Source organism: Daktulosphaira vitifoliae, unplaced genomic scaffold, assembly GCF_025091365.1.
Source record: "Daktulosphaira vitifoliae isolate Bord-2020 unplaced genomic scaffold, ASM2509136v1 Scaffold_4, whole genome shotgun sequence".
In the NCBI taxonomy this organism is placed as follows: Eukaryota; Metazoa; Arthropoda; class Insecta; order Hemiptera; family Phylloxeridae; genus Daktulosphaira; species Daktulosphaira vitifoliae.
This window is the reverse complement of record NW_026099575.1, coordinates 13434898-13445102: the sequence shown is the minus strand read 5'-3', so window position 1 is coordinate 13445102 and position 10205 is coordinate 13434898.

Here is a 10205-nt window from a genome sequence, read left to right as displayed (position 1 = left end):
GACACAAAAAAAAAAATAAAAAAATAAAAAAACACATCATAGTAAAATTAATACCTTCTCAGCTTCGCATCGAAGCTAATACTATTCAGATATCTTATTATAATAGCATCATGTGACTTGTTATTGCTTAAGAAATCGTCAATTGAGTTTGTATAATAAATATGCGATCACTAAATACCTCCCAAAAATTATTTTGCAAATAAAAAACATAAACTATATTTAATAATTTCATAGTTAATTATTAGTTTGCTTAAGTATTATAAACAGATATGGTCAATTTTATCGTGATATTATGTTAGTGTAATGACAGCCATTTATAAATAATGATAGGTACAATTATCAGTCATCTATTCAATTAATTGAGTTTTTTGTGATATGACTATCACAACATTTTTCTTTCTATACGGCCTTGTCAAATTAGTTTTCCATTGTTCAATTTTGTCATTAATTTGATTTAAAGTCAAAATAACCCAGCAATAAAGGTTATTCTCTATATTTTGATGATTCTGATTGTTTTTAGTGCAACGTTAATAAAACCTGTTCTGTAGAATTAGCATTTATACAATATAAAACATTTATAAGAATAAATCAACTTAAAACTTGGATGCTAACTGCCTAATATTAATGATTGTAGTCAATGGCGGTTATATAAAGGACGATTTATCTATCGCCTACTCTTGGTCCTTATCTTTTTTAAATAGTATAGTAAAAGGTTATTTAATTTCTAATTTACTTATGTAAATTAAATAAATAATTAAAAAATAATCGTTTAACTCGTTTTTCTTTTGTAATGCAAATGTAAATATTGAAGTTTGTTAAAGCGTAAGAGAGAATAGGAAAAACGTTGTTAACAAAATGGTCCATTTAATGAGTTCCGTAGAATAGTTAGGACACATTTTAATTTAACATGTAAATCTAATAAAGGAAAAGATAGATGTATTTTAGATAACACGGTCAGTTAATTAGCAAAACAATATTGTCCTCTTTAATGTCACATTGTTGTTTTCATTACATACACATTTTAGTGATTGTCTTCTCAATGCATTCAATGGTGTGTTATTGATTCTTTCTGGAAAATTATACTTATATCTTCAAATGGAATAACAGTCATAATTAAAAAAACATTTTTAAACAAAAATCATCAATCACCCCACCTATTAAACAAATCTAATGTTATTAGATAAAAATTAACAAAAAAAGTAAAGATTTTTTATGTTTGTCTTCTCTTAATAAAATCAGTTATGTAGTCTGTGGTTTTTGTTATAATAGTCTAATTAAGATTATAGTATGAGTTTATTAATTATTTGAGAGTAATTTGTTAAAAAATGAATAATAAATGATTAAAATTTCTATTTTCTATCAGTTCCAGGATTTTAAATTGTGGAAACCTTCAATTTATGAATTCAATATATGAAAAATATTTTTAGTATCACAAAAAAATTTGAGAACAATTTTTATTACTTTCACTATTAAAAAAAAAATGTACTTTTATTTAAAATAATTGAAAAAGTTATAACTAAAGAAAGTAGATAAATAAATAATAAAATTGATATACTTTTATTAAAAAATTATTATTATATATTATTATTATTTTTATTAAAATAATAATAGTCAATACATATAAACTTTTTGTTTCAATTATGTATAAATTAGTAATGGGTCTTTAACACTTTTTTAATTTTGTGATTACCGTTAATTCGATATTTGTAACTAATAACTGATAATTAAATTTTCGAATAAATAAAATTAAAAAAAAAAACGCCACATCTATGTATAATAATTATACAGAACTTTTAGAAAACATCACTAGATGTATTTTTAACTCTTAAACCCACTATGCATTGTTTTTAATTCATATTTTCCATCTATTGGTTTAATACTTCATCTGAATATAGTTAACTGAGTAAATAGTGCTTATAGAGTTTCAACAAACGGAGACAACCAAAAAGCTGGTGGTACTTAGAACAAATTTTATAATGAGTTTTTCAAAGTTGTATAAATAGAATATTTTCAATGAAAAAAATCAATATCACGATGATATATGTGTAAGAGTCTCGCTGTGTTATTATTGTATAAACTTCGCGTATAAAGTAAGGACTGAATTTCTAGATAATGAAACTGTAAGAAACAAGTAAACAAATGAAATACTGACTCAAATATAAATAACCTATTAATAAGTTTAAGTTACTGAGTTGAGCGACGTTTTTAGATATGTATGTCAAACATTCTGTGATCGCTAATAAAAATAATTTTTTTAATATTAACTTAAATATTTAGTTTATTCAGTCGTATTTTGCTTATAGACTTTTAAAATGCCAAGTCTAGTACAATTCGTATAAATTGGTTGCGTAGACAGGAGGTTTATAGGAGTCATGGACCTTACAACGGATAGCAATATTTATCTTTAAAAAAAATGATGACTAAATAAAAAAATTCATAATATGAACTTTCTTAAAATTTTTGAACTATGCCTTTCATTTATGAAATCTTGTCTACGCCACTGAAGAATGGTCACAAAATTTTTAACTACTGTTAGACTTTCGGTTGAATCTCTTTAAGAGCTGCTGATCAATTGGAAGAGTTTACACAAATGATAATGACCGGATATCCGGCCTGACCTATTGTGTTCAGGGTAAATGGGAGTCTTCTAAATAATGTAAAAAAGTATTAGACTGGAGTGTTTTTTTATTTTGAATCTTATATTCGTTCCTTGACATTTCTACATAATAAAGCTAGTTTATTTTAAATTATAATTTTTTGGATGTAATAATATCATTTAAACTTTTGATTAATATGTAGTTTAATTTATTTACAATTAACAATATTTTATATTCAACCTTGTCTTAGTAGGCAGAGATGACAGTACATTAGTTTGCCCAGTTTAAAAAGGAGGCATGTCTAATTTTTGGTAAATTTATTTTATTACTTCTTTACAATAAAATTAATAGTATTCATTTATGTGCAAGAAACCATAGTACACGGGAGAATAATATTTAGTAAATTTTAAAGTTAAAATCAAATGTGTAATCAGTGCAGAAAGTCATGTTAAGTTCATTCGTAACTGTATTCTGTGTCTTTTATAAAATTTATATTTTATATATAGATATACCCAAGTAATATGGCAAAATTCTAAAAGTATTGAATAAATATTTGATTTGCAATATTAAAAAAATCTAAAGCAGATGCATGCATTTGCATTGAATGTAAATGTAATGTGATTACATTGTTTTAAAAAAGATATCAAGAAATTTAGTAACGAGTTTATTATACCTACCATTACCAAATATCTATAGATATTTTAAATTAAAATTTTTTTAGTAATACAATGACTTTAGTAATTAAGTATATGTGTCCTACAGATTTATAACTGGCTACAAATAGCCCCTAAAAATTATTAATTACATTGTTTTTTTATTAAATCATCAAACCATTTATTTTTAAGAGAATAAAATCAGGTATTTTTAAGTTCAATAATTCATGGGAGTGCATATTTCAATTCCACTTTTAACATGCATGATATTGAGCATGAAAAAGTATTACCACTGAAAGTGTTGTCGTTACCATTTCATAAGTATGTGAATTTTTTCGATTTAATTTGACAAAACAAAACAACATCACAACTACTAAATGTTTTATGGATTTTTATCGATTCACTGGGGTACTTAAAACAGTTATAGGTAGTGTAGAGTGTTATATTTTTTCGTGAATGTTTCATTATTAACATTTTCTATACGGTTACTTGGAATTTTCTAATTTATGGTTTATTACAATTGTTTTATAATGTTCTATTGGATGTCATGAATTGAACAACATGTTGTTTTAATGTAAATTATAAACATTTTCAAAACAGTTAATCTTTTTAATGTTTTTCAAAGAATTAAGTCTTTGAAAATTATATCATAATTATATATAATTAATGTTTGGAAGAAAACATATTAAAACTATCTACAAAACATCTACTTTCGTTTTTACTTCAGAAGTATAAATTCGGTGTTGTCAATTTGCTCTAAAATTTTATATACTTTAAAGTAACTATTAATCTTGTTATTATAACATCTATTCATATTTGAATGAATTCTATACATTTATACTAGTGATGGGCATTTTAGAATATTTTAAACTATCGAGTAGTTTTAAAAACTATTCAAATGGGCTACCGAATGGTTTTAAAAAATATTCGATTACTTCTACCTAAAATTTTTATTTAGATTTTTAATAAGAAGATAATTAACGAATACTTAAAATAAATTATTATACAATTAATTATAGTAAAAATTAGTGATGGCCATTTTCAATTATTTTAAACTATTCGAATTGTTTTCATACAACCGAATAGTTTATTTTTAGCATAAACTATCGAATAGTTTTAAAAACTATTCGAATATATTTTTTTTAACTATCGAATATTTTTACTATTCGAATAGTGGACAACTATCAAATGTTTGGATAGATATTTCACAACACTACTTATACAATAAAAACAAAACAATAGACTTATAAGCATTCATTGTAATTTATAGCTTTGAATATTCTCCTTAGAAACTTCTACGTTGAACTCTTAATTAATATACTTACAGGTGTGAAATTATTTATTTTTTAATATAAGTTGGAATTTTACAAATTAACTATTGATAATACGCCGAGTATAAAGTTCAGATGAATATTCATTAGAACTAGTCTAATTGTGACAATAGAGTTAATTTGCACTCTAAATCGTAGTATCACTGTCAAAATTAAATTATTAAAAAAGAAAATTAACTAGCCACATATTTTATCAACCGTTATAACATTTCTATAATGAAATTTATTATCATTATTATATTTTTTATATATAAATAATAAATTTCAGTCGACATTTTGTTATACTTCGGACACAATGTAAGCTATTTTTAATACTTAATAGTGACTCATTAGGTAATACTATTTCATTTTCTATTTTGAAATTATCGAAGTAGTATTGTATCCTTACATACTTACGTTGTACACGAAAATGTCTATATGAAATTAATTATTACATTTATAGAAGTATAGTGTATTTATTATAAAATGTAAAAAAGAACCTTTTTGTTTACAATTAATTAAATTTCTATACTTATTTATTTATTTTATAAAAATTGTAACAATAAACTTAAGTTACAGTTTCATTTAATACATATAATAATAACGTAACTGAGGTTTTTTTAATTTTATTTGAAAAAAATTATATAAAATTTTATTTTATTTTTAACTGTTTTAACTTTATAATTTGTAAAAAAAAAAATTAATTTTATTTGTTATGAGAGATAAGTAAAATATATTATTTTATAAATATCATTTTAAAATCAAAGAAATCGTTTCCCAACAGGGCCGTATTAAAATTTATATAGATCCTAAGGCGGTAGATTTAATTGATTTCCATTAAAATTTCATTATAACAATATTATGTTTTGTTAAAAAATGTGTTTTAATTTAATTATAACTAGTAATTGTGATTGGCGTTTTATTTAATTGTGTGTATAGTTTATCATATTGCAGTAGTTTGTTTAAATTTCATAAGGTAGAAGTTGTTTATAATTTTAGTATTTCTAGAGTTAATATTCACAAAAGAGACAGTTTTAATTATGCATAATTTGGTTTATTCGTTTATTAAAAATTATGAAACGATAAATAATAGGCAATAAAAGTAATTAAATTGTTTGCAAAAAATAAAACTATTCAATCAATATAAATCTAAATGTTAATATTTATCACGATTGCCAACAGAAATCGGTAAATTTATTGAATTTGAAACTGCTTTGCTATTAATCCCTTGTGGTTGGGCTTACATATAAATTAAACCAAATTTGTATGGTTTGTTATGATGCCTATACAAATGATTTAACGTCCAGAAACTTGCTATTTCCCCTCATTTCAACCTGTTCCCTAGTTTATATAGCATTTTAGAGGCCCGAATGGGTATAAACAATTCGCAAATGCTAAAATTAACGGTTTTTGCAAAATTATTCTAATATTTGCGAGGAAAATATTTCTTCTACATTAATTTTGTGAACCTATGAAATACTGAAGCTATACAAAATGTGTTAATAAGACAATAGTTTTTTTTATTTATAAAAGAGGTGACGGTTCAATAAATACTTTGTTGAAAATATCTCTACTGAAAATCATTGATAATATTATAAAATATTTACTATTCTATGTTCGAATAGAAACGTCACTATTAATTAATCAATATTATTGTCAAAATGGTCAGTTGCGACGGGTCGCTGGCGTACATTTATTATTATTTCACAGAAATTATAGAATAAAACTACTTAATAGAGCTCATTAATCATTGTGGCTAAACTTTTATACGTTTTAACAAAATTATTACTTTACAGTTTTTTGATTTTCTATAGGAGACGTCGCAAATAATGATTTTATATAAAATGTATTATACATAACAATTAAAAATTTATTTTTAATGATCAACCATAATTTGTTAATTACGAAACAATAATCATACTTTCGATGATACTAAAACTTTTTATAGATCTTATTTTAATTTATGCTAGTTTTATTAATATTTTTTAAATGTATTTCATTATTTTATATTGTGGAGTTTATTTTTTTTTTCGAATAAATGATTTCAAAAAGAAAAAAAGCTTTTATATATCTCTATATTTGCTAAATTATTATAGGACATTGTTTAAGAAATTCGAAATGGCCTCTAGTTTATCAAAGAACTGTATGGCGACAGGTCATAATCAAACGTTTATTGAACAATTCATATTCATTTTTGATCAAATATTGTAACATTATCAACACTTTTATTACTTAACTGTAATTTTCTTCGTGAAAAACGCAACGTTAAATTATTATAGAATTATATTAATGACATATGAATAAATTGTTATTTTATTGAATTTATTCCTCATTAGCAATATTTATTTAGTAGTATTTAATTTTAGGAATTATTAGTTTTACCCTAAATTGTATTCCACTTTTATAATTAATTTACTATTTTCTAAATATACTTTGGAGCTACATTACGTAAAATTTTTTAATGGATCTAAAATGAATTTGAAAAAATGCGTATGCATTATTTTTATAAAATTATTTAAAAAAATGATTATTTTCAAACCATATGTTTACTTTATACTGTTTTTTGAAATATTCATGAAAACTGAAACTTCTATACATCATAACTCCGGTGATATAATTACAAAAGGTACTATGAGAGTCCTAGCGAAATTATTACTGGAAGTCTCCGATGACTTAATATTAGAACTAGATAAGGATAACAGAATGTAGTTGACAACTTGATAAGATTCTAAAGATCCTCGAAATTCACCGGAAATTATTAATTGATCGAGGTTATGGCAATTAACATTTTTACAATACTGTTTGTATGATTATTCATTTATGTAATTCCCTTTAAAAGTGTTAAATGCATAATACGGCAGTAAAATAAATTAAAAATTCATTTGTTTTCAAAATAATATATTTTAAAACGCTTAGTAAAAATCTATTACAGCGTATGTATGAGCATTCAATTTTCTTCGACTCGAAAGAATTTTCAAAAATATCACCAAAAAGAAATTACTTTTGCCATTATGTGGATGTATTTATATTTTGTAATAGGGTCATAAAATGTTTCTTGGAACCAACTGACGTTCCTTAGTGCAGGGGACATCATCCCTAGTTGATTAATGATACAGACACCACGTTTATTCCTAAAACATTCCATTATTATTAATCCGCATTTACTGTGATTGATCTATGAAAATATTTTTGCGTACCGTCCTTAGAGCGCTAGCGGACTAAAAATTAACAAGGTTTTTGTTTTATACTAGTGAATATTATTATTTTAAATATTATAATTCATTAGACAATTGTCTAATAACGTACAGTAAATTACTATAGACTATTAATATTCTATTGTAATTTATTGTACGTTATTGTAATGATTAATTATTTTTTATATAAATTCAATGATTTATATGAGAAATAAAAAACTGTATTAGGAAACAATGACCATTGTTAAGTTTGAATAAAACTTACATCATAAATTCTATGGATATTGGTAGGTAATGAATTTTATATGTAAAATATTAATTATACATTTTTATTTTTTGGAGATTTAACGGTTTAATTAGACTTTTGTGATGTTTATAAATTTTAAGAAATGATGCTTTTGAATTTTTTAGGAAGTATAACATTAGTGCAATTATTTGAAGCCTATACAATTATTTGTTGAGGATTTTATGCAATATGTTTACACCATTGAATTATAATATTTGGTAAAGAAAATTAATATATGACTAATATAATTATAAGTGATGTTAAGTTTTTAAGTCTTCAAGAAATTTTAATAGTTCAACTTACCCTACTTTAGCATTTATCTTAATTTTATTATTAAGAAGTTAAATAATGCATTTCAGTAGGTTGGTAAAAATACCGATTGATTTTTAAATATATTAATAATTATGTAATTATAGAATTTTTGAATGAATCTAAGAAAAAGCTTTTTATTCATTTTTTAATTTTCTTAATTTGATCTATTTATTTTACTCCCTGAAGTTGTATTGTATCAAACTTATTTTGGCATTATTTTTGGTTTTATTGATCCAATAAAATGTGGTAGGCGTTATTTATAGATAATCTAGTGATTTAGTGCAATTCCAGTTAGTAATCTTATGTTTTGACAGAAGCGTATGGTACATAAATAATTTTTCAACAGTGTACAGATTTCGCTAATTTTGTTTACAGCACCAAGTGAACATATAACTCATATAGATTAACGGATTGTCTTTTTAGGAGCACGTTTCAATTGAATTTAATATCAAATAGAAAATATATATGTGTTATTTGATTACTAAATTGTCAATTTGGGTATAATTTATGTTGCCGCTTTACCAATCATAATAATATGCATAATATAGTATTGATGGTGTAACAATATTTTCATAATTTTCAATGCATAAGTTTATTTGTTTTTAAAAAATCATTGAAATATTCATAAATTTTTGTGATTCTTTAAAATATTTCACTTTTAGAAAAACATTTAAATGTTTCCCTAGAATAATAATTGACCTGATTACATATTAACGCTAATGACATTGCTTACTATCTCTGTCAGTTAATCTATCAGTTAAATATTGAATACTATTATAATATTTTGGGAACATGGATAAGTTTTTACAAAAAAATTATACGTACTACAATGATAAAGGTTTTTATAAGTAATTCGTTTCATTTTTTATCGTGATAAATTGTTTTACTGAATATTAAAAAATTTGTAAATGCTCAATTGATACTACTCATACCTTTTGATATTTTGTCATTAAGTTAAATTTAAAGCATTTTCAAATCATTTATTAACTATTTTTCGAAATCAAACTTTACTGTTTTATTTTTATACAATTTATCAATTTTAGTAAATTCACAAAAAAATAAAATGTGAGCATGTTAATTTCTCGTTTAATGGTAATATATATGATATTTTAGCTATTAATAGGCTATCAATATAACTCCACGGTAGTTTATAAACATCAACAACGATGAATTATACAAATGCACATCAGTAACGTTTAATAACTGAACAAGGAATAAAAACAAATTGTAAATGTAGTGGTTTAATAATCGGAAGAATGGCAATAATTAAAGGTGCGAAACGCAAGTGTAGAGAATACATTGAGTATAATGACGAGGCAACAAAACATTAAAAGAATGACCGACGCGGAAGAAGCGGTGACCGGACAATGTGCGACACGTCCGAACAGGCCACTGACAACTGTCATTAGAGAGGAGACGACGAGGTGTCAGAAACCGCCACTTACTACCTAACAACAACATCAATCTATTTTGTTAATTATATCCCGACTATTAGTTTTATGATTAATAATTATAATACATGAATAAATATATATTCTAAAAAATTTTTGTGAAATCAATATTTAACAGTTTAATTTTTACGGAAAAATTATAAAGTATTTGAATATTTTTTTACTTATATAGCATCCTCCTATCAAAATTTAAGATCTTAATACAACAACCAGAGAAGTCTACAAAAAATTTTGATTAGTATAAATAATATACTTTTCTAAATCAATATTTTGCACTTATTTCAAATTTTCAATTAGATTTTAGCTTCGATGCGAAGCTGAGATAGTATTGGTTTTACTATGATGCGTTTTTTTTTTTTTTTTTTTTTTTTTTTTTTTTTTTTTTTTTTTTTTTTTTTTTTT